General features: G+C 36.7%; 1 pseudogene; it reads right to left on the bottom strand.

Moving 5' to 3' along the window:
- LOC132486818 (dual specificity protein phosphatase 3-like) overlaps positions 1 to 25,333 on the bottom strand; it is a 39,314-nt pseudogene extending 13,981 nt beyond the window's left edge.
- Positions 25,334 to 26,072: the final 739 nt, after the last annotated feature.

Raw genomic sequence — 26,072 nt, 5'->3', positions numbered from 1 at the left:
GCCTGGATATGTGGTCTAAGTGTGCTCAAGTAAAAGAAGAGACATGAACATTGGTGGACAGTAGCAAATCTCACAGGCATATTAAAGCATTTTCCTAAATAAGTAGGGTTTCCTCTAGAAATAAATTCTCATCTCAGATGTTAAGAAAACTAATTGTTTGTATGCTGCATTGAAAGACATTCAACACTCTGAGATCAGAAAAATATTCAACAATATTTTATCTATTTACTTCATTATTTCATTATCTGTATTTAAATACTTATACTCCTGGAATATATTTTGGAGTGCAACATGGATCAAACTTTATTCCAAAATGCTCACCAATTAACCAATAGTATTTAATGGTTAATATTAACACTTGACATGCTATCTTCATCATACAGAGAGAGAGAGAGTTTCTTAGATATCATTTCTATTTCTATATCTATATTACCCCTGGACAAACTATAGTTGACTCTTCAACAGTGTGGGAGTTAATCTGAGTATAATTTATCAAAAGCCCTCCATAATTAGGGTTCCTCTGCATCTGTGGATTCAACCAACTAATGACAGTGTAGTATTGCAGTATTTCCTCTTGAAAAGTATATGTGTATAAAGTGGACCTATGAAGTTCAAACCCACATAGTTCAAGGGTCTACTGTACAATTGCTATTAATGTAGCTTTATAATTTAATATATACCATTAAAACAACCTTTTATCATACTCATAAAATTTTCCCTCCTCTGCTTATTTTTCATATATAGTTTATATAGATCAAATTTTCTGTCTGGAGTCATATTCCTTCTGCCTGAAGAACTTCTTTTAATATTTCTTGTAGCATAGATCAGCTGGTTATAAATTCTCTCCACTTTTATATGTTTGGCCTTTATTCTCCTTCATTTTTTAATGCATTTGCTTCTGTTATTTTGGGGGGATTATTTTGTTGTTTTCTTATTTTATTTTATTTTATTATTATTATTTTTTTTTTTTTGCGGTATGCGGGCCTCTCACTGTTGTGGCCTCCCCCGTTGCGGAGCACAGGCTCCGGACGCGCAGGCTCAGTGGCCATGGCTCACGGGCCCAGCCGCTCCGCGGCATATGGGATCCTCCCAGACCGGGGCACGAACCCGTATCCCCTGCATCGGCAGGCGGACTCTCAACCACTTGCGCCACCAGGGAGGCCCTGTTTTCTTATTTTAGTTGAAATTGTGATTGAAGATATTTATAGATTCACTTGCAGTTATAATAAGTAACACAGAGAGAACCATTGTACACAATGCCCAGTTTCCCCCAATGGTAACATTTTGCAAACTATAGTATAGTATCACACCAGGATATTGACATGAATATAATGCACTGATCTTATTCAGATTGCCTCAGTTTTACTTGTACTCATTTGGGTGTGTGTATGTGTGTATTAAGGTCTGTAAAATTTTATCAGTTGTGTAGGTTTGTGGATTTCTTTTCCATTTTTGAGAAGTATTTTTTCTGGATATAACTGACTTCAAAAAAAAATTCTCTTTAAAGATGTCACTCCATTTTCTCCTGGCTTGTCTGGTTTCTGATTAGAAGTCAGCTAATACTCTTATATTTTTCCTCCATATATAGTGTGTCTTTCTTTCTCTGTCTGCTTTGAAGTTATCCTTAATGTTTGATTTTCAACACTTTAAACGTGACATGTGTAGAGGTGTGTGTATATGTGTATGTGTATGTGTGTGTTTATAGAGAAGGATCAAATCCAACCCATGGACTTTGGAAAGGAATAGAAATTCCTAAGTAGATTTAAGTTGTTCAGGAGAATAGAAAACATCAAAACTTCCCCCTGTGAGAAGACTGTCATTCTTTGACCAAATTGCAAATGGGGGCTGTAATAGAGGAGGTCATATATTTTGTGACTGGGGATTTATTGCACTTCATTCCACTTTACTTCACCTTCATCACTATCACATACATATTCTTTGGGGGATTTCCTTTCACCTGATCATGACTACCTTCACCATAAGAGGTCCACCCTGGAGATATTATAAATTTCCTTCTTGTCTTGAGAGACTAAGCAACAGCCTATAAGTAATGACATTTTTACATTCTTTCTCGTTGACATTCCACAATTGTACAGAGAGTACAATTATAGGCTTATGAGTGCATTATGTTGTGATTAATGTTTACCTGAACAAACTGATACTTGTCATTTTCATCAAATATCCACAGTTGCATTCTAAAGCAGTTCATAATGACTATGAACCAAAGAAATACAAAAACATTCTAGTATAAATATTGCTAGGTCTATAGTCAAAGAAAAATAAAACTTAGCAGTATCTGATACAAGCGACAATTTCAAGAGAATCATAATGAAGCCCTAAGTCCTAATCCACCCACACTCTCATAGAGATTACAGGAGATACCGTTACGTATAACATTCCTTTTGAGGGAATAGTGACCCAATATCTGCACCTCCACTTACATGAAAGAGAACCACTGAGCCCTGACATTCATTCACTCATTCAACAAATATTTATTGATGTGTTCATCAATGTATTTATGAACTAGGTATTGAGTGAGATGGTTCCTAATAGGCACTGGACTGCAGAGCCAAGTGCGTACTCTCAATTGATTGTAGATCTACTAAGAAGTTTTCATAAAATTATGAAGCAAATACATAAGTATGTACATTTTAATGACTGTTTCTCTGCTCTTCTAGTCTAGAGCAACAACACAACCCAGTTGTTCTAACTTCCAGTATTTCCCTTCTAAAAAAATAGACAATCTTTCTTCACCATTTCCTCCCATCTGATCAACACATATATAGTGATCCCTACACTGCAGTGGCCCAGTGGGCAGGATGGTGGAAGAGTGCCCATATCTTTCTTTTTGATGTCTGCTTTAGTGTATGTTCTGTGGCTACGTATTTGCTGACAAGGGTGTAAGAGGTACACAGATGAGCCAAGATGAGAACCACAAAACTGCTGCCTTGGGAAGAGCTTGATGTATAGAACAAATTCAAATGAAGCACTTTAGACCCACCACATTGCATACAATTTCAAATGTTCTTAAGAACTTGAGTTTACAAACCAGGAAAAAAAACTGTTCTCCAAGGACCCACACACATTGTAAATGGAAGGAGCTAACTAGAAAAGTGCTCGCAAATTTACCTTTTTTCTCAGCAATGCCTAAGGAGCAGTTTCCATAGACACACCTACTGGGGACTCATCTAATTTTTAGGGCCCTTTCTTTAAATCATCTTGCTCCTCAGGAAGTCTATGCAGAAAGGAATTAAAATAGCATGATGGAAAATGCCTTTAGTTGTAATTTTGTAACAAATAGTGCAAATCACATTTGATTAATATATTATTTTTAAAACTCTTTTACATATATCGTTGACTCAGTTAATTATTACAATAACCCTGTGAAGTATTATCAACTTTTTTTTTAGTTATGAGAAATGAGCTCAGATTAGTGTAGCAATTTGACCAAGTTTACATGGCTAATAAATAGATGAAAAAAGATTTAAACTCATGTCTAATTTACAACCAAAACTCTGAGTTCTTTGCACCACATGAAACTGGATAGGCTTTATGCCATTATTTGTAAACATTAACAGCAAAAAAAAAAAAAAAAAAAATCTAACTCTAAATAATTATTTATATTGTTCATCCATATAAAGCACAGTTCAGCAAATTTTAAGAAATACTCAGATTAGAAGCAAAGATTTAGTTGGTTCATCAAAATGTGAGATTAAGGAAACTGTAGTCTGGAGGAATGACCTGAGAAAAGGGACTGTCACAGGCTAAATAATGACTCCCAAAGATACAAAGGTCCTAATTTCTGGAACCTGAGGTTGTTAATTTATTACAGCACCAGAGACTCTGCAGATATGACTAAGTTAAGGATCTTGATATATGGAGGTTATTTTGCATTATCTGGATGAGCCATAAATGCAGTTACAAGTGTTCTTATAAATGAGAGGCAGGGATATTTGAATACAGAGAAGAAGGTGATCTGACAAGAGCAGGGAAGGATTTGAAGATGCTATACTGCTGACCTTAAAGATTGAGGAAGGGGCCATGAGCCAAGGAATACAGCCTTAGAATCTAGAAAAGTTAAAGAAACCAAACAGGAAGAGTTATTTAGGTGCAAAGCCAGGTGAAGAATCCATGCTATATTTTCAGTCATGTAACCTCCCTGAATACTGTATTAATCTCATTAGTTTGTATTCAACTGTGCCTCAGGTAAGTTATATAAAGACAAAATAGTATTAATATAATCACATATAAATATAATTAATGGACATAATTACCTAAGGATAATTATATTTTAAAATAATTATATAAAATGGTAATAAGGCATAAGAAAATCTTCCAAATAAATATCAACATAATATCTTTTATATAATATACAAAACAAATTATTCTTGGATTTTTACAAGTTCATTCATTGTGGCAGAAGCAACTCACTGTCCAAAAAAACATATTGCTTCCCATTCTTTAGTGTAGAGTTGTTAGCAGGGAAATAGCTGCCCAGCAAGGGACTGTATTTCTCAGTTGCCCTTACAGTCAAGTGTGTCCTTGTGACTGAGTTCTAACTAATGGAATATAAGAGGAAGGTATCACTTCCAGGCCCAGCTCATTAAAAACATGGCATATTCTCCTCCATGCTTTTCTCCTTCTCCCAGCAGGATAGACAATCATCAGTAGTTCTGGATACCTTCAGTAAGAGATGGTGGAGCTACAAGTTAGAGGGAGCCCGAGTCCATAAATTGTCACTAATTGATAGTTATACATGTTTTCAAGTATATGAGCAAGAAGGAATTTTATTTTGAGCCATTATATGTATTTGTTATGATTTGTTTGTTAAAGTTGTTATTCTTACCCTAACAATACACTCACCACTTATTTATTTATTCAACAAATACTGAGTAAATACTATGTACCACATATGCCTCTGGATCTTGAGGACAAGTCAATAAACAAAGGCTTTTCCCTCATGGAGCTTATATCTACTGTCAGAAAAACAAACAAGTGGATCAATCAATTTCAGGTAAAGACTACAAAAAATTATAGTGAGATATAGGTACAGAGAAAAATGTAGTATATTTAAACAGGATGGTCAGGAAAGTTTCTCTGGAGGTGACAATTAAATAAGAGCTGAAATAAATGACAGAGGGAGCATATGAATATTGTCAAAAGGGTATTTCAGTAGGAGGGAAGCAGTAAGGCAAAGGCCCTGAGGTAGGAATGAGCTTGGTGTGCTCATACAACATCAATGAAACCAATATGGTGGAGCTCCGGGAGTAAGGGGGGGAATTAGATCACCAAAAGAAAGATCATGTAGGATCTAGTGGGATTCTCATCCCAAGTGTATTTGGAAGCAGGAAGCCAAGAGGGAAAGGAAGAAAGTGATATAAAATGCTATACTTTTTAAACACCTCACTCTGGCTACACTGTGGAGAATACCCTATGGGATTAAGAGTTTAGGTAGGAAACAAATGAAATAGCACACACAAAAGTAACAATGGATTAATCTGTGGTAGCACATATTCAGATTGTGAGTGTAGAAAAAAATGAGATTGAAGAGGTGAGGTACAAAAGAAAGATATAAATAAAGGATGATTCCAAGGTTTTTGCCTACAGTAACTGGATATTATGGTGGTGCCATTTCAGAGATGGGGAAAACTATTGGAAGATAATGTTTGGGGAAAGAAATCAATAGTTTGATTTTGGATTTGTTAATATTGTAATGCCAGTTAAAGATCAGTCAGTTGTAGATCTCCAGTGAGCAGTTGGATATATTAATCTGGCATTCAAGAGACAGATGAGAGCTAGAAACACTAATTTTGGAGTCATCAGCATGAGAGGTATGGGTTTTAACTAAGGACATAGCATCCCTTGGGGAATTTGGAAAATTTGTGGAGGAGTTTTAGGCCCTCTCACAATTTAGAAGGTGCTTCTAAAATTTAGCAGTTGGGGCCAAAATTGCCAGACTTTTAAATGTCATGTAAGTAGAAAACCTGTTTATAATTATTTGTTCCTAGATCCTAACTACTGATATAATTACATAAATACAAAAGTATATCATATGATTTGTATGATTTTACTACATAAACTCACACATATACAGTCAACTAATATTTGATAATGGAGGCAAGGATATAGAATGGGGAAAAGACAATCTCTTTAATAAATGGTGCTGGGAAAACCGGTTATTTACATTCAAAAGAATGAAACTGGAGGTCTATATTACACCACTCACAAAATTAATTAAAAATGGATTAGAGACTTAAATTTAAGACCTAGAGGATCTCCTAGAAGAAAACATAAGGAAAAAATTCCTTGACACTTGGCTTGACAAGAATTTTATGGATATGACACCCAAACCACAAGCAATAAAAGCAAAAATAAACAAGTGGGAATACATCAGACTAAAAGTCTTCTTCACAGAAAAGCAAGCAATTAACAAAATGAAAAGGCAACATATGGAACAGGAGAAAATATTTGTAAACCACATGTCTAATAAGGTGTTAATATCCAAAATATATAAAGAATTCATACAATTCAACAGCAACAAAAACAAATAATTTGATTTTAAAAATGGGTGGAATACTGAAATACACATTTTTTTTCAAAGGAGATACTCAAATAGCCAACAGGTACATGAAAAAGTATTCAGCATCACTAATCATCAGGGAAATGCAAATCAAAACCACAATAAGATATCACCACATACATGTGAGAATAGCTATTATCAAAAGGGTGAGAGATAAGGGCTGAAGAGAATATGGAGAAACAGAACCCTGCATACAATCGGTGGTAATATAAATTAGTGCAGCCACTATGGAAAACATAGTATGGAGGTCCCTCAAAATATTAAAAACAAAACTATCATATGATCCAGTAATGCCACTTTTGGATATATATCTGAAGAAAATGAAATCCCACTATCTCAAAGAAACATCTGAACCCCTATGTTCATTTCAGCATTATTTACAAAAACAAAGAAATAGAAACAGTCCAAGTGGCCATCGATGATGAACAGATAAAGAAAATGTGGTGTATATACAATGGAATATTATTCAACCATAAAAAAGGAAATCCTACCTTTTGTGACAACATGGATGAACCTGTCATGCTAAGTGAAATAAGCGAGACAAAGACAGTTACTGTATGAACTCACTTATATGTGAAACCAAAAACAACAACCTAATAGGAAGAGAGAATAGATTGGTGGTTGCCTGGGGGTCAGAGGGAGGGGGAGAGTGAAGGTGGTCACAGGGTACAAACTTCCAGTTATGTCCTGGGGTTGTAATGTTCAGCATGGTGACTGTATTTAACAATACTATATTGTATCGTATATTTGAGAGTTGCTAAAAGTAGATTTGAAAAGTTCTCACCACACACCAAAAAAATGTAATGATGTGAGGTGATGGATGTGTTAACTAACCCTATTGTGACAAGCATTTTGCATGATAGATAAAGTCACTACATTGTACATCTTAAAAAGAACGTGTAATTTTATGACATTATTTTTATGTTTGGTTACTTATACAGAGTTCATATTTGAAAGAGAAAACGTGTAATTAGTTGGGACAACAGGTTAACTGTGGAAACCCACATATTTGGAGCCTACCCAGCAGGTAATTGGGACACTGGAGTGGACTCCACCCTGTGGTAGTCAATACAACAAGGCCCCATTAGAGCTGTGGTCACCTTCCAAGCCAGTGATAAGTACAGCCTCTTTAAACCTGTAAGTCACAGCCTGAACATCACCAACTTACCCAAATTTCAGGGTAGCCAATTACCCAAATTGTAGGTCATGATCCTCCAAATACACAAACAGCCTCAGTAGCATAATTCAGTAAACACAAATGTAGAAAATGACAGGAAATTACACTAGTAATATTGGGTTGTTTTACATAATTTGCAAACTTACTGAGTGCCTCATGGGAGTAAACCCCGAAAAAGGAGAGCCCTGATCTTCTAATGGCCAGGCTGAAACCTCCTGGGGAGGAGTGCCAAACCCTCCTCTCTGCTCTGAAGCAGGATTTCAAGCATGTTTAGACTCTGATGAAGCAATGAAGCAGTCATTCTGTTTAACAAAGAGGAAAGCCTGGTCACAAACCCAGAGCATATAATGATTTTAATTAAAAATTCATAATTGGCTCCCTGTAGCCTAGAGGATCAACTCCACACTTTTTTATTGTGTCTCAGTTTGAAACAAGTATCTGGGTACAATTTGGTTTTTTGGAGGTAAGCCCAAGATGCACAAATGATGAAATGAAAAAAGTGAGACAGGGAATGGAGAAAATTCTATAAAGGATGTGTTAACAAGTAGGTTAGCTCTGAAGGTACCTGGGGCTCAGTTCCACCACAGACTCTCTGTGTGTGGACCACATCTTAAAACTGTATAGGGACTGGGGCATTTAGTCATTGTCTACCCGCCCCATTTGCTGAGAGTGCTCCAAGACATAGTAACACCCTTCCCAATCTGTACTGCTTGAAAGGGAGCCATCTTCCCTGGTTGTATAGACAAAGATCTCAGGCACAAAAGAGAGAAGCAGATACTTCTGTGATGGAAAGGCATCAGTGTTCCAGACACTGTCTCATCTTTCAGCTGCAGGTGAACTCAAGAAGGCTGAGGGAAGATGGGTGGGGCATTCATGAGTTTGCTTCACATGGCATAGCAGACCCTTGTGGTTTGGCATGGAACTCAGCAAACTTATCTCTGCCTATTTGATCCTATAATTCACCCACACCAAACTGTCTGCAGTTTCCTGAATGGACTACACCTTTCCAAAATTCCAAATCCCCAATTGTACATTCTGCTTCTCTTCTCTCTGTGCCCACTGCAGCTGGTTCATATTTTATGAGGGTGTTTATCTAGCACTAGGCAACAATAACAATTTACATACTGAGTCTATCACAGAGAGTGGCATAGAAGGAGCACTCATATGTTTGTTGAATAAAGACAAAAAGAACAGAACAATCCCTTGGATGGCGGTGAGATTGCTGACAGAACAAATAAACACTCTTAGCCTGCTGGAATCACGTAGAATAATCCCATCTGCAAGGGAGGCAGAGAAAGTACTTTGCCAGTGTATTGAAACACAGTGTTCCAATACTTCTGGACAACACTGTGACAGGTAGACAAACTAAATCCTTAAATATGGCTAAGAGAAACACGGGTGAAGCTTTTTGAGCTCAAGTTTGGGGTCTGCCCTGAGTCTGAGGTTCTTAGAAGGACCCAAATGATATGTTGCTTTTATTTTATGTCTAAGAGATATTGCTAAATACCTACCAAACTGGATGTATTCTCCACCAGTAGATTTGGAGAGAGCTCCAGGAAGCCCCACTGCTCCTGCTACTTGGCAAGGTTATCACTTCTGCCTCCATAAACATACAATGGATTTTTCCCCCTAATTCAATTGAGAGACTCAAATGTTCAGATTCATTGAAATGCTGCAGAGACAGGATGTTGTGTGAGATTTGTAAGGTGGCTCATGAACCTAATACCTTGCTTCTAAATCTAGGAAGCAGAGTTTCTTTGAGCTCATCTGAGTCTTATAAATGGCCTGATCTCTTTAGGCTGGTGCTAGGTCTTGGCAGGATACTCATCTGGGCACCAATAGTTGTCACAGGACTCTTCTATTTCCCTGGGACTTATTCAGAAGGCATGCTGTAAATTTGTAGCAATAAGATATACCGATACTGGAGTATTGTGAGGGTAAAGACAGATTATAGAATTGAGGTATCTTAAATACACCTTTAGCAGAAGTGAAACCAAGCTGTCAAAGCCAGTCTTTTTAGCCAATAAACTGGAATTTCTTTTTTTAATTTTCTATTTGGAACTAAAACATCCTTTTGCTACATAGGCATCAGGGTGTCCACAAGTTGGTGATTTAGGGTCAGGGTCCTGAGCTATGCATTGGAGGGTGTATCCAAGGTTTCTTTGAGCAAACAGAAGAACAGCACCTGTACTTTTTTTGCAATGCTACATATGAAACAAGAGCTGCCTAATGATTCTGTGAAACACTTTGCTGAAAATAAACTCCCTATACTAAGTGCTCAAAAGCAAAACATAGCCAATGAAGGTGACAAGGACATCTATAGGTGACACTGAAGAACCAGGCCAAGATCTTCACACAAAATTAACTCTTTTATTCAGAGACAGCCTAGCTCAGAAGGTAAAAGAGGAACAAATGACCCGATGCTTGTGCTAAACAAATGACAGAACACAATAAAAAAAAATCAACACAAATGATTGCTTTTCCAGCTATGGAATGTTTGGGATTTATAGTACAGAAGGCCAACAGAGAAAATTGTTTTACCAATATGCCTCTTAACAGTCAAGTGAATGTTAATCCTCCTCATTTATAGAGTCTCACAAATACATATGACCGAAAGAACAGAATGTGTTAATGACTAAACTCTGACTCATTTCTCTCACTCTGTACATGGAGTCTGTTGCCAAAATCTATCACTTCTTAAATGTCTCCTATAATTATAACTTTCCTATTTACTATCTATGTGGTTTACAACACACATACACGATGTCCGTGGAGTCACAACAGCACCGGGACACCATTTCACAGAATAATAAAACTGGCCCGGGCTTCCCTGGTGGCGCAGTGGTTGAGAGTCCGCCTGCCAATGCAGGGGACGCGGGTTCGTGCCCCGGTCCGGGAAGATCCCACATGCCATGGAGCGGCTGGGCCCGTGAGCCATGGCCGCTGAGCCTGCGCGTCCGGAGCCTGTGCTCCGCAACGGGAGAGGCCACAACAGTGAGAGGCCCGCGTACCGAAAAAAAAAAAAAAAAAAAAAAAAACTGGCCGTCAGCAGCATTAGAAAACTGGTTCAATGTGACTCAGATGGTAAAAGGTATAATCTCAATATCTCATCTGGAAGGTTATCTTTAAGGCACCATCTAACTCTAAAATGGTATGGTTTGATAATTCCACACCCTCCTTTTCTTCATCAGTCTGCCACTGTCTCAACATTAGACTTGACCATTTCTCACCTAGGCAACTACAATTTCCCCTTTATCTGCCAGCAGTAATTTCAGGGAGCAAATCCTTCTTCTTCATTTTGGCCTCCTACAGTGTCACACTGTACTCTAGACGTGAAAATAACTCTCTTGGCTCTTGTGTTCATAGCCAAGATGCTCAGCCTATTTTCTCAAGTCTCCCAACAAAGACTGAATTGTATGTCTGGTGCCACGTCATTTGGGCCTGGCCACTTCTCCACAGCTTATCATGGGTTCATTCACAGCTTTCCCTCTTCCTGATCTCCCACCCTGAGGTTCCACAAAGCTGTCTTATGTGCAAACATACGCATTTTATTTCACTCCACCTAGCTGCCTACAGCTTCCTCTGCTTCTGTTTTCATTTAAACAACTTTTAAAGTTCCCCTCAAAAAAGCAGTTTTCCCAGCTCCCGACTTGGCGTGGCCTAGTCCTGTGTGAAAATGGAAATGGCACATTAGCACTATCTGCTGCAGACAGCAAACTCCTTCAGGGCAACGACAAAGCTTAATTATCCATACTTGGTAGAAAACAGAAAATTAGAGCTCAATATGTGTTAAATAAAGGAAAACAAACATTTTAATTTTTGTTGCCATTTGATATTTCTATGGGTCATGTTTTGAAATCATTTTGCTCAAAATACAAACTGGAACAAATTTCAGGAGGCTTTTACAACAGTTACCTTAAAAATCATCCCCACCCCCAGAAAATGAAGCCTCTGGATATTTGACTTTGATGACTCGGCATTTGAGGGAAATTTATGGAAAGTCACGTTATTTTTAACATGTTCGTATATTTTCTTTCCATTTTGCACTGTGGGTCTGTGTGTCACAAAGTACAAAGAATCTTCCAAAGTAAAAGTAAAGGTACACGATTTTTATTTTTTTGCCACCATTGTATCCCTGGCACCTCATTGACTTAGAATAAGCCCACAATGAATATTAAATTGAACTTTAATAAAAAATGCATTTTTTATTTCTAAGTCATGAGCAGGATATGAGTTTTAATTGTATAATTTCAATTCTGTGCATGATACATTTCATGGTGAGGGAGGGCGGCTGCTAATTTGAAGGTGTTTGGCCCAGGCAACTAGGCTCAGCCCTGCCTAAGAGTTCATGAACCTCCTGGAAACAGAATTGAAGGCCCTAGTGATTAAAAACTATATCACACAAAACTAGGTCACACAAAAGATTCCACAATTGTCTTAGGTACACGCTTCTGATTCATTTCTCATTTCCAATAAGCTTCAAAAGACAAAAATCTTCCATAATGATATCCTTCATGGCTATGTTTTCTTTTCTAATCCCATGGCCATTAGCCTAACCCAAGCCCCTAGCTTTTCACAGAGGATTTACTGCAGCAGACATCACACAGGCTTTCCTGATTTTCAGATTTTGCAGTTCTGGTATAGTATTCCCTGTAACAAAAACACATCTTTTTTAAACAAGCATATTCTATCACACTTCCCAAAATTATTGTGTTCCTTGATTTTCCTGTCTATCAACACAGACCCTCGCTATCTGACATTTAATACTTTCTGTAACCCAGCTTAAGAAATCTGGCACCATTCTTGACTTCTCCCTTTCTGTTGCCAACTCCCCTCCTAAATTAAGCTCCAACCTATCACCAAGTCCTATCTGTTTTACTCTCATGTCCAAGATACTAGCATCTCTCTCTCAGACTACAGCAAGCCTGTATAGGTAGTAGCTTGATGATGATGGTGATGATGATGAGTGATCCACCCAATTTACTGTACACACAAGAACCAGAACAATCTTATAAAAAATAGGTCATATTTGATGATATTGCTTAAAAGCCTCCAAAGAAGTTCTATTAATTACCTAAGAACAAAATCCAAATTCTCTACTCTGATTCTCAATGTCCAGCATGATCTGGGTCCTGTCTATCTGTCTAATTCATCCTGAGCCACTTGCCCCCTTCCTTACTTGGCTTCAGGCTTTAACTTTCTGTTAGTTTTCAGAACCCATCAATCTCTTTCTGTGTTATCTGTTCTCTCCTCACTCCCTCACCTACTTGGCTCCTCTCAACTTTTAGATCTTGGCTTGAAGGTCAACTCCTTGGAGATGTTTTCCCTTACTCCCCCACCTAAAAAATCCTCCCATCTCCAATATTCACTGTTGTAGCATCTAGCTCATATTGTCTTCATCACATTAGTAGCATTACTACTACCATTACTTACCACCAACTTGCTTCTTATATGTATTTGCTTACTTCTTTGTTTGCTGCACTCAACTAGAATGTAAGTCATACAAGGGCAGTATATCACATCTGTCTTGTCTACCACTGACTCACCAGAACTGGATAGAGCCTAGTGCATGGTGTGCATGCCATCATTTTTTTGTGGAACATTCTATCAGTGGTTTTAATTTTATTCAACTAATTATTTGTCTCTACTCCCAGATTCTTGCTCTCCACTGTGTTCATGACAATTGCCTCGTCTTTGCATCAAGGTACACTATTTCCATCTCTGAGATTTCACTCATCCCCTTTGATCAAAATATTCAACCCTTCCAGCTTGGTCTGCCAAAATTCTGATGAAGTCATCTTGCCCTCACTGATCTTTTGCTCCTTAGCATTCCTCTATCACTTAAATATTCTCCACAAAATTCTAATTCTTATATATACAACATTATATACAATACAATACAATATTCTAATTCCTTAATATAAATTGCCATCATTTCCTCAACTAAACTCTGAATACATATGTTTGTATATATATTTACTTATTCCTAGAGTTACTATGTCAAAGAACACAACATTGGTTTAGAATCAATTGATTAGAATCAGATAACTTCATATGTATTAGATACATTTATTAGATATCTTAGATAACTTCATAAGAAGGATCTTAAAGAAAGCTAAGACCCATGTGTATATACTAAAATTCTAAATATCCACCCCAGGAAAGCTTTCATCTTTAACATCTTAACATCTATTTTTTAAAAAATAAATTCATTTCTCTAGTCCAAAAGACACTTTTGTAAGTTTTATAAGAATTGGGTTTTGCTTGGGTGGTGATGACACCTAAGCTTCCCAAAGTATTCTATACTCTAAAAATTGCAGGAACACAGCATACTGGAGACCATATGGAAACAAGTTCTGCAAGAATTCTGTATAGTTAGCATCTGCTTCTGTCATAACTAGTACAGAAACTGAAACATGGCTTTTGGTTTCTTCTCTCAGGCTAATGCTTCAAGGACAGTTTAATCAAGGAATACTACTAGAAAGTGTTTTGCCAAGATCTTAATAGCTGAGTTACTTTTCAGTACAAACACCTGTAATTCTGAGTATCAGTGCTACTGACTCATGCATCTTTATATAACAAACTCAGAGATCAAGTATAAGAGTAACTCTTATAAACATTCTTGACCCTCAAAGCCAAAGGAAGATTTAAATTTGGGACCAGGGCTGTTTCTGAAGCTCTGCACAGCCTCAACTTCTCCCATATACCAATTTTGCTCTAGGGGCCACTTATTCTCCCACTCAACAAAAAATTATGGGCAGCCAGTTCTTTGCCAGGTTTTGTTCTGGGTGCTAGAGACATTGAGGTAAAAGACGGGCAAGTTCAGTGTTCTTCAAGGGGCTTTGTAGCATTCCAGTGGTAATCTTAGTGCATTCTTTTCTGACTGACAAATGTACTTCAAGATCTCTATTTTTCTCATCCTTTCCCTCTCTCAATGCTGGAAGGCAATATAAAATCTTTTTTTGCCATAATTTACTTCCTAATTCTCTTTTTAATTCTTAATATTTCTTCTAAATTCTCAAAAACTTCTCATCATACTTAATAATACCATGTTTATAAATCTAAGATGCCATAAATTATAAGAACACACCACTACTTTATGTACCACTAAGAGCAAAAAAAATACCTTTGATAATTAAATTATGTTACAATACTTTTTATCACTTGTAATTTTTTTATTGAGGTATATTTGATTTACGATATTATTCACTTTATTCATTATTACTATGATTCATTTTATATTACAAAAAGAGCCCACTTGAATTTATTTAGACGTAAATGTTTACTAAATCACTGGCATTTATGTAAAAAGAAGTATAAACATAATAAATTATTTCTAAAATTTCTTCACATTTAGAATCCAAATTACTGATCAATTCAGAATCATTAAAGTCCATAATTTTCCATATAAAATATCCCTTTGTGCCATCAAGAGCCTTGGTGAAACAGCGTTTTTTAATTGTGCCTCATTTCTGTCTTCAGGATTCTCTTGCAAGCTGTAGATTATACATCGATATTTATATATCTATTTATTGATATAAATCTGTATGCCCAAATATGAGCAGTAAGAAATACATCACAATTGCTGCCTACACGACAGCAGTTGCATGACACCTTTTGATTTCACACATGTTAAAATGTACAAAGAAACATGGTTCTTAGAAATGATGAAATATATCACACCAAAAATGTAAGCCAATTTTTTTAAAATGTGCATTATAGCTACAAATTTTAAAAGAAAAATACTCCTGATTCTATCCACAAGTATCTTCAAGGGCAATGTTAGTCTCACGCAGATAAACAATGAATGTATGGCAAGTTCCAAAACTGTGAAAAACTGCCCAAATGTGATCGTTCTCATCACCTCCTAAGGTAGAAACAAGAAATGTGTTCACATTCAAAATTACCAGTGTCTGCTGTTTGCTCTGTCTGAGGAAATGTCTTGAAAGCGAAACGTAGATCCAAGACTGCCTACAGAATCAGCTTTGCCAAGAACCTTAATTTAGCGCTGTAAAATCCTAGAGCCAGTAGAGAATCTGTAGAATGTCTAGTCCCAATATCCTCCTCTGGCACTGAGGAAACCCAGGCCTGCAGTCACAGAGATAGACACTAGACCTCAAGCTTCCTGAGTCTTGTGCCATAGCTCTTTCTCCCACACACTGCAGCCCTTCTTCTCTGGGAGTCATTCTAGCACTTCCAGAAGAGAAGTAGTACCCCATTCATGCTCCCAATGTGATATTGTTTGGCACTGAAAGGACACACTGCAATACGGTTCTTCTGGGTTTGATTGAAAAGGACTGAAAAATGTCTTTTCAGAACATTCTTAAAGCAGAATTTGAAATTATCTAAGGACCTCTAGGAAAGACAGAGTTGACTAATGGGTAGGAATCACGAATCTGTAACAGAGGTCGGTGAACTATACTTCTTGGGCAAAAACCCCACCTGCCACCTGTTTTTCAAAATAAAGTTTTGTTGGAACACATTCATGCCCATTTGTCTCTGTATTGTCTATGGCTGTTTTCAAGCTATAACAATGGTTGAGTAGTTACAATGGAAACCACGTGGCCTGTAAAGCTGAAACTATTTACTATCTGGCTTTTTACAGAAAAGTTGTCTATCTCCTTACCTAGAAGATAGGCTTTTAAGGACAGAGGCCAGGAATAATAACAAGCTGCAGCTTCAGGCTCCAGAATAGATTTTATGGGTTGATGGTACAGAAAAAACTATTCTTTTTAAACATCCATTTAACCAGGGCACTCATTATTTCTACTTCCTATTCATACTTCATCATCCCATAGAATAGAACACAAACACACAGAACATACATACAAACACACACGCACACTTCCAGAAAAAAGGGAGTGGCTTTTGTCCAGTTATCTTCCAGGGCTAACCTTGTTGTCACAATCTAATTAAGTGATACATTTATTTCTTCAGCTATGAAGAATTCTTCAATTACCCTCTTGATTCATTCATGTTTCCCAAAACCTTTGTCCAGTGTATTTGAGCCCTGACTCCAAACTTTCAACACTCCCACTCCTGAGTCATCCAAAACAGTAACCTATTCCTCTGCATTACTTCTATAATAAAATTCTTATCTGATAGACCCTGATACTGTATACAGTATACTGAATACATCCTGCAAGTAGTAAATCTCCATAAACATAATTGGGCTACAGAAGTTCTATTAATACAAATATTATAAATGAAAATACTGCTTTTATTTTTATCCAAAAGTTAATGAATATATATGACCTTTTTAGAATACAATCTTATAGTTATCAGGAGCAGAGACTTTGGAAATAACTGTGCTCTTCACTTAGCACAAAATTATCCACTTATGCTAAACAAATCAAGGGACTGCCTCGATGGTGAAAACTCAACAGGACTCTTTTAGCATTAGCCATATAAATAAATCAAGAATTTAGCTCACAAAAGGAGAATCACTGAATTTATTTGTAAATCAATTTATAGATAGTGATTCTAGATAAGAAGTAAATATTCTTCTTTAGAAAATGTTGTAGAACTTATAAAGTTAGGACTTGGGAAATAGTACAACCCCTAAACTGATGTGGTAATCTACTAGGTGGAAAATATACACCCAAATAAATGCCTATTTAAGTGCACAATCTCCTATGGCTTTAATGTGCCACCTGCTAATTTTTTACAGGCAGTCCCTACAAGAATAGAAGCATCTTGAAATGCAATTCATTAAATGAGTCCCTCAACCATACTTTAAAAAAAAATATTGTGAACTCTAATTGACTCTGTAAACTTTCCAACAGAGAGCTTTATGTATGCTAATAGTGTTGGCCAGAGAACATCCCCAACAATTTTGCCTGGGTAAGTAAACCTAAGAGAGAGGTTGGCAGTCATCCCCACTGAGGTTCTCCTAAACCTGCAAGAATACCTTTAAATGCTGGAATTGGTGAAAATACTTCTTTATATATTCACATCCAATCCCTCCTTTTCCTCCCAGCTTGATTTGTAGTATTTTGGTTCATCTGCTCTCAATCCAAAAGAAAATAAAATAAGCTTACTGAGGATTTAGGAGAAAATATAAAAGATCTGGGGATGCTGAGAAGAAATACAAGAGAAACAAATATGGCACTGGGACATTAGACAAAACCTGGCATAGAGTTGCAGAGAGAAGGAAAACAGATTTACTTGAAGAAAGAAAAATAGTATCCAAAAAGTAAGAAGCTGGATGGAGTGGGAGAGGAGAAGGCAGGGAACAGAGGAATGAGGGTAAATACGGCAATCAGATGGAGAGAACTCCTAGGTTTGAGAGCTTATAAACATTGGAATGATTTAACAATCTCCTTGAGAGAGTTGTGAAATGTTTTGTTCCTGGAAATGTTTAGACAAAATGTAGGTAAATTGATGCAGAGAAGTAATTTAGTTGACATCTCTAGATGTCCTTCCAACTCTGATTCTATGATTTTGTAACTTAAGAATGACTGAGGTAATGCCAAAAAATAATAAGAACCCAAGCTTATGTTAAGCATACACACAAGATTTATGGTCTGTCTCAGAACTTTTTTCCAGAGTAACATGGAGTGAATTTCAAATGCATCATTCTCTGCCAGTAATCATTTGTTTAAGTGCTAAGAGTGACAGTACAATTGTGTAGCAATATTCAGTCTATACATGTAATTGCCCTTCTGGCTTTCTTTGTATTCTCAGTCCAATTTTCTTAAACTCCAAATCAGATAAATGTCTCATCAGCTTTCCAGTAGTCTTCCTAAAGATATCACAATTTCTTCAGATTCTACTAGATTATTTCTATATTCTTAATGACAGACCCAGCCTCAGTTAAACAAGCTAAAGAACTTTTTTTTTCAAATTTCACAAAATGTTGATCCATTCTAATGCAATTTTATTCTACATTATGAGGTATGCCTTCCTGGGAAGCAGCAGCGTACTTATGTTTTCATTTAAATATGATATAATGGGTTTGATTTGGGGGATGTGAGTTAATTCTGAATTTTCTCTCATTTATCTGAGTTTTCAATGGTATTCTATATATTCTCCTTTGGTCCATCACACAAAAAAATGTTCATGTTAATTTATCACCATGCAAATCAAAGGGAGGCTCTAACAACAATCAAGCTTCATGGTAGCAGCATTCTTCAGAATGTTATCCTTTCTTACTCCCTAATGTATAGGCCCCTTTTTTTAGGGGTAACATTGTATCTGAAGGCCGACTTTCAATTACATATGGTATTCAAAAGCTGTGCAGTATTCAAACCTGGCTGAAATTTCCACCAGGATTATATTTAGACTATTTCCCACTATCATTTTAAGTGAGCATTTTTTTTTTTTACCCAATCTGAATAATACTGAACTACCCAGTCATTATTCCTTTGGCCAACCTCTGCTATTTTCTGTTCCCCTTTTCCTTTTACTCCAGTAATTGCTTGCTTTCAGTTCTTTTTATAGGCCAACCAATTCATCACATGTATTCAGTATTTTCTCATAATTTTCACTCTAAATACTGTTTCTGACATCTCGCCAATATCCTATTGGGCCTCCCTATTTCTGCTTTTATTTAAATGCTAATTATTTCAGTCTTGGGCATTTTGGAAGAATTAATGAGTACATGAGAAAACTGATGTTCCTAAAATTTTAAGGTCATTAACCTAGCTAGTTATTAACTCTCAAAAAAGGTCCTTATAGGAAAGAAGGTGATTATTGTTCCTGTAGCATCTTTAATTAAAAAAAAAAAAAAGGAACTATTTTCTTTGGTACAACTGGTTTTCAGACATAATAGGATTCATGAATTTAAAACAAATTTAGGAAATGTCAAAGAATAATTTTAAGACATTATCTGTCAGTGAGCCATTTTATTTTTATACAAGGGAAACCAATAAATAGATTAATTTCTTTAATTACAGACAAAAGCAGAAGAGGAGAGAACAAAACTGTCTGAGAAGAGTAAACCATTTTTCCCCCCTTGGGTAAGCGACAGTTAGCAAAGAGCCAATCAAGACATTCACAAGGAGACAATTTTCACCCATTTACGGATTCTCTGAAAAGCACAGCGAGTTTTTCAGTGAGGTGCAAGCAAGCCCATCCCCGAGTAATGGCTCTGGGCCCTTTCTCCTATGAGAATTTCTCAACTCCCCCCAGTTTGATCAAACTCAGCTCCCTAATCTATCTGGCTGTCAGGGCATCCCTCTGATACAGAACAATGACCTGAAGATTACCTGGGGGAAAGTGGCTTTGTATTAGCATGTAAGTATATGAATATAAACAGCAAAGTTGGACAAAAAGCTTATGGATTTTACTTCTTGTGTCATCTTGATATGACCCCTTTAGTCTTGGAGCACTTTCTTGCACCTGGCACAAGATGTGACAGGATCTCCTTGTACTTTTCTTCCCCCGACCTGGGTCAGCCATTTCTCTAGAGACCCTCATTTCTTTCTCTTGGTGAGTGTATTTAGAAAACAAATTCTGAGCACTAGGTGTGCTCATTGCTATAAGGGTATTCTTATATCTAGACCTTTCCAGTTCATAGAGCAAGAAAATACACCTATGCTTTCAAGTCCAAGTCAACACCACCAGATCAGTTAAGGTTCACTGTGAAACTAATGAGCTCCTTCTAATGTTCTATACCTAATTTTGTTATTTCTAATTTTTCTTAAAGAGATTCTCCACAATTGTATAAGCTTCAAGGCTCAAAAAAACTGTATACCTATATCCTCATACCCTAACACAGGGTCGCCTTCATATTCTACAATACCATTCTTGTAATCTGCCTTCTTTAACAGTGAAAACCCTGATTCCTAAAAAGATCAATATATAAACTCACCTTCTTTATCTTCTAATATACATAAAATAGTTTTGTAATTACAATAGCAATAGCAATACCTACAGCAAACCTGCTAAGTAAAGTTTAAGATTTGATTGCCATTCTGCCCTTTGAATGCATTCTACAAAGGGTTGTTTAAAGTTATTTGAATTTTTACTTTGTGTATTTATCAATTTCATAACACATTAGGTTCATTTATATGTGTTTCTATTTAATTTTAAGGATTTTTACTAATTATATAATAATTTAATCTTAGTTTCATTAAATATTTACATGACTCAAAACTCAAAATGATAAAACTAGAGATAGCATTCCTATCCTTAACCTCTCCAATCTGTTCCTACCCATCTTAAGGCCTGCTCTGAAATCTCATATTATCTCTGACTCTTATGGGGAAGAGTAGCCATACTCCCTTAACTTTATCATACTTAACTTGCTTTATTGTCCTTAATATTACCTATCACTACAGGACATAATTTTATTTATTCATTAATTCATTTATTTATTTATTATCTGCTTCTACTAGAACATAAATTCCCTAAGAATACTTTGTTTCATTCACTGCTATACCCCAAGAACCTAGAATAATCCCATGCATAGTAGGTACTCAATACATATTTGTTGCAGGAATTTCATGAATGAGTAATATTTATTTATACAAATTGGAGCCACCCTATAAAGACTGTTCCAAAACTTGTCTTTTTTACACAATATTTCCTGGAGATCATTCCACATACATTTTTCCCTTATTTGTGGAAGGCTACATAATATTCCATGGTAAGGCTATAGTGTATTTAATCTCTCCTCTGTTGAATGGCATCCAGGTTGTTTCCAGTCTTTCACTGCTGCAGACCCTGCTGTAATGAACATCCATTTACTTATAGTTGAGTTCATTTTTATATTTAATATATTTAAAATATTAATCTTCAACAAAAGTTGGTGTATAATAGAGAAGAAAGAAAAATTTAGATCTATTTTACAAGATAAATATGATTTCAAAGATATTTCCTACTTATGGTAGCTTCAGATTAAGCTGCAGACTTATAGATGATATATATTGGTTTTACACATTCTAAATGGTATTTGGGTGCAAATGCTTGAGAAGAACAGAATAAAATGATTTCTAAGATCCTATGTAACCCCAGGATTATTCCAGGGTATCCTATGCTCTTTTGGCTCTAGAGAATATACCAGATTTATTTTAACCCATTTTCCCCAGATCTTTTAAGATATTAATGTGTAAAATGACAGAAGTCTTTTGAAATAGAGTATTTACATCTACAGGTAGTATTACGGTTCTTTAATTCACTCAGATGTTTACAGCAAAAATAATGACAGTAATGGACCACATACTGAATTAAAAAAAAAAAAACTGAGTTCATAATGATACTGTGAGAAAACAAGAGAAAGAGGACAAGCTGTACATGTGTAAAGTGAAAGTCCAAAATGTGAATAATTTGGAAATCTAGGAGAAAGGTATTCAAGTGTACTTTAAAATGTTTCCAAAATTTTAAAAATCGGAGAAAAGGAAACAAATAATGAAGATGAGTCTGAAAGGCAAGGAGCAGGTACATGGCGAGATGCAGAGACATGTACGTCTCTCACCTTTCTGTTCCTCAACCTACCTTCCCTCTAAAAAAAAATAAGTTGCACTAAACTACCTGCTCTGACAAAAGCAAATGTAATTCCATATACAGTTTGCTATGGATAATGCATTCTCAAGAACTACTTTATTTTAAAATACTAAATGTTACATTTGGGGATTTCCTGGGAAGTGGAAGTGACATTTGAAACTAATACAAAAATAAATGAAAATACTGTAATAGCAGGATATTTTATGTGTCTATTTGATAGACAAACTGAAACACAATCCTCATTAAATATAGTCTCTTTAGAAATACATACTGATGACAAAGGAGGCAAGGATATACAGTGGAGAAAAGACAGTCTCTTCAATAAGTGGTGCTGGGAAAATTGGACAGCTACATGTAAAAGAATGAAATTAGAACACTCCCTAACACCATACACAAAATAAACTCAAAATGGATTAGAAACCTAAATGTAAGGCCAGACACTATAAAACTCTTAGAGGAAAACACAGGAAGAACACTCTATGACATAAATCACAGCAAGATCCTTTTTGACCCACCTCCTAGAGAAATGGAAATAACAACAAAAATAAACAAATGGGACCTAATTAAACTTAAAACCTTTTGCACAGCAAAGGAAACCATAAACAAGATGAAAAGACAACCCTTAGAATGGGAGAAAATATTTGCAAAGGAATCAACAGACAAAGGATTAATCTCCAATATATATAAACAGCTCATGCAGCTCAATATTAAAGAAACAAACAACCTAATCCAAAAATGGGCAGAAGACCTAAATAGACATTTCTCCAAAGAAGACATACAGATGGCCAAGAAGCACATGAAAAGCTGCTCAACATCACTAATTATTAGAGAAATGCAAATCCAAACTACAGTGAGGTATCACCTCACACCAGTTAGAATGAGCATCAACAGAAAATCTACAAACAACAAATGCTGGAGAGGGTGTGGAGGAAAGGGAACCCTCTTGCACTGTTGGTGGGAATGTAACTTGATACAGCCACTATGGAGAACAGTATGGAGGTTCCTTAAAGAACTAAAAATAGAATTACCATATGACCCAGCAATCCCACTACTGGGCATATACCCAGAGAAAACCATAATTCAAAAAGACACATGCACCCCAATGTTCATTGCAGCACTATTTAGAATAGTCAGGTCATAGAAGCAACCTAAATGCCCATCGACACACAAATGGATAAAGAAGTTGTGGTACATATATACAATGGAATATTACTCAGCCATAAAAAGGAATGAAATTGGGTCATTTGTAGAAACGTAGATGGACCTAGAGACTGTCATACAGAGAGAAGTAAGTCAGAAAGATTAAAACAAATATCATATATTAATGCATATATGTGGAACCTAGAAAATGGTACAGATGAACCGGTATGCAGAGCAGAAATTGAGACACAGATATAGAGAACAAATGTATGGACACCAAGGGGGGAAAGCGGCTGGGGGTGGGGGGGTGGTGTGATGAATTGGGCGATCGGGATTGACATGTATACACTGATGTGTATAAAATGGATGACTAATAAGAAAATAAATAAATAAATAAAAATTTTAAAAAAGAGTGTGTCTTGGTTTAACAACAACAACAAGAAAAAAGACATATTGAACACACATTACTTTAACATTAGCATTTATTCTAAATCTAAAGGTGATTTAGGTAATGTAATATAACATACATTTCAGGAAAGTGTCATATTAAACTAAGCAGGGCTGGCCTGTTTATCCTTCATTCCCAGGCTTCTCTCCTCCCTTTTAGAAGATTCCCACATCTTCAGGGGTTCGCCATCCAAATCACGTGTTATTTATTCATTCACTTTGTTTCTCTTCACCACCGAAATCTTACCTCTGCCTTGTATCTGCTCTACTCAACCCTCTGCTCCCTGATTCTTAAGCACTGCATGGAAATTCACCTTCTGTATCCCTTTCCTTCATGGTCCACAGTATTTGCTAGGAAGCATTATAAATCATTCCTGCTTAGCATGCTAATTAGGAGAACAAGTTGACCGCTCCATATGTATGTGAACTGTAGCCTTCTGATAAAACCACGGCTTTCTAATGCCTCAATTACATCAGTTATTCCTCAACTTCCTGCTTCCTGTAGGTAAACCTACAGCCCTGTGCACATCTTTGTAAAACATATTACTTAATAGTGAAATTATTTCTCTAGGTCTTTATCATATCCCAATCAGACCAAGTTCCTTAAGAGCACAGATCATATCTTGAACATTTTAGTATCCCTATACATAACCCAACACTTAGCACATTATAAATGCTCAGTAAAAGACTATGTGACTTACTTATCAAATTGAAAACAATTTCTTTCTGGAAACACTTCAGCCTGGAAATAGACAGTGCATTTCAGAGAGAATTCTTTAAGAAAAACCAAACTAATAAGAGGAGTAACAAGCAGGGAGACCAAAGACCAGAGCCTTTTCCAGTTGCCAGAAAAACTCCCTGTTGTTGAAAGCAGGTAGATTCAAAATAGCCTTTTGGTTGAAACAAGGGTAGCTTTATGGGAGAAGCGTGCTTAGTGCCCAACCTTGAGATAATCCAACAAAGAACTCATTTCAAAAGAACAGAATTTGAGCCATTTCTGTTAAGCCTTCACTTTTACCCAGGTGATTCTTGTTACAGTCAGAAAGCGGCGGGGGGGGGGGGGGGGCGAAAAGAAACAACTTTACCCAAAACAATTTTCAAGAAAAAGAGTACAATAGATTATATATGACCACGAATCTCCTCCTGGAACTTAAAACCTTAATCTATTTAATATCCTGGTCCTACAAAAAGCAACAGTGCCTCTCAAAAATAAGGGGGAAAGAAGAAATTGTCCTGGGAGGCAAACACAATCACGGAGTTGACATCTATTGTATACTGCAGTAAAGATTAAATTCTAAAACTTTCAACTACGGGAAACAATTTACAATATTATAGTTCTCTAGACCTGACAGATTATAAGAGTGAAAGAAAACTGGGGTGAAGGCAAAGAACCAGACGCTAAACCCAGCATCTGTATCTTCTGTTCGCCCAAGCAAAGCACTTGACTTACCTGCACCTCCGATTCTTAATCTGAAAACTGAGTACGTTGAACTTGCTGTGATTTTAAGGTTCTTTCGAGGCATATTATTAAATAATTCCATGCTTGATTTGTTTTTTTCTGAGAATAAAAGTAAAATGGGGGTGAAACTGCCCATAAACTATATTAGTATATATGAGTTTTGAGTGATTCCTGGGCTGCACTGCCCAGAGCTTGCTCTCAAGACCAAAGCTGGGCTCTCACACTGGGCGTTATGCTCAGGGAGTGGGAGTGCTGGCTGCAGATAGCTCACAGCTGAGTCTCTCTCAAGGAATTAACCTCAGGTGCAGAGGGTTGACTGGCAACAAGCACTTCTTCCCAAGGGAGAAGTAGCTACCAATCAATGCAGAGATACAAGGACTCAGCCCTCTTGCCTCAATTTGGGACAACTCTGAAAGACAACCCGAGATCTAGAGCACCCCAAGGACTCAAATAAAACCCATTACAATCACAGTGCAAATTCTCCCCCAACCCAATCCTGCTTCCCTCACTCTCTTTTACGTATTGTGTCCAAGAGTATTCCCCAGTGTCCTCCTAACAGCACATCTCCATCTCAAGTCTGTGTCCTGGGGAATCCAACAAGTGGTCCTAGAAAGCAAATTATAAAACGGAATTTGGGGGAGCTGATAATGAGGATTCCTTCATCGGTGGTAGATAGAAAACTTATTCCTGGCATGCTAAAATGGTACAATTATTAAAACTTTTACCTGTGGTAAACTGAAATGAGACAGTGTGTCAGAAAGCACTGGCAAGGGGGCTTCCCTGGTGGCGCAGTGGTTGAGAGTCCGCCTGCTGATGCAGGG

The sequence above is a fragment of the Mesoplodon densirostris genome, chromosome 3, assembly GCF_025265405.1.
Source record: "Mesoplodon densirostris isolate mMesDen1 chromosome 3, mMesDen1 primary haplotype, whole genome shotgun sequence".
NCBI lineage: Eukaryota > Metazoa > Chordata > Mammalia > Artiodactyla > Ziphiidae > Mesoplodon > Mesoplodon densirostris.
Note: the sequence above shows the minus strand (reverse complement) of the source record. Positions and strands in the feature narration are given on the sequence as shown.